This window comes from Palaemon carinicauda, chromosome 36 (genome assembly GCF_036898095.1).
Source record: "Palaemon carinicauda isolate YSFRI2023 chromosome 36, ASM3689809v2, whole genome shotgun sequence".
NCBI classification, from domain to species: Eukaryota; Metazoa; Arthropoda; class Malacostraca; order Decapoda; family Palaemonidae; genus Palaemon; species Palaemon carinicauda.
Genome location: NC_090760.1, coordinates 48,803,103 through 48,803,668, shown reverse-complemented (window position 1 = coordinate 48,803,668; position 566 = coordinate 48,803,103).

Here is a 566-nt window from a genome sequence, read left to right as displayed (position 1 = left end):
ATGCAACAAGCTTGTTTTCTAGGCCAAACCCGATGTCATGTGTATATGGTATGAAAAGTAAGGGCCTAAGAACACTACCCTGTGGAACACCAGATATCACATTCCTATACTCATTATGATATCCATGAACAACAACTCTTAGAAATCTATTACTTAAAAAATCAATAATAGTGCTAAGAAACAACCCACCCTCTCCCAACTGTTTGAGTTTGAAAAGAACAGCCTCGTGAATAACACGGTCAAAGGCAGCACTCAAATTATGGCCAATCATACCAACTTCCCAGCCACAATCAAGTGATTTCTGTACAGCACTGGAGATTGCAAGAAGGGCGTCACATGCTGCAGGGCCTTTAAGAAAACCAAATTGCAAACTAATGAATAGAGGATTACCTTATGCAAACGTATTAAGACGTTCTGCCAGAAGACATTCCAAAACTTTAGATAATATCAGAGTTATGGAAATTGGGTGGTACGGTAATCAGTTGGACTCTAGGTACCACAAACACATTCACATAGAGGAATAACATAACCAATTCTCCAGCAAGGGCTAAAAGCTCCTCTTCTTG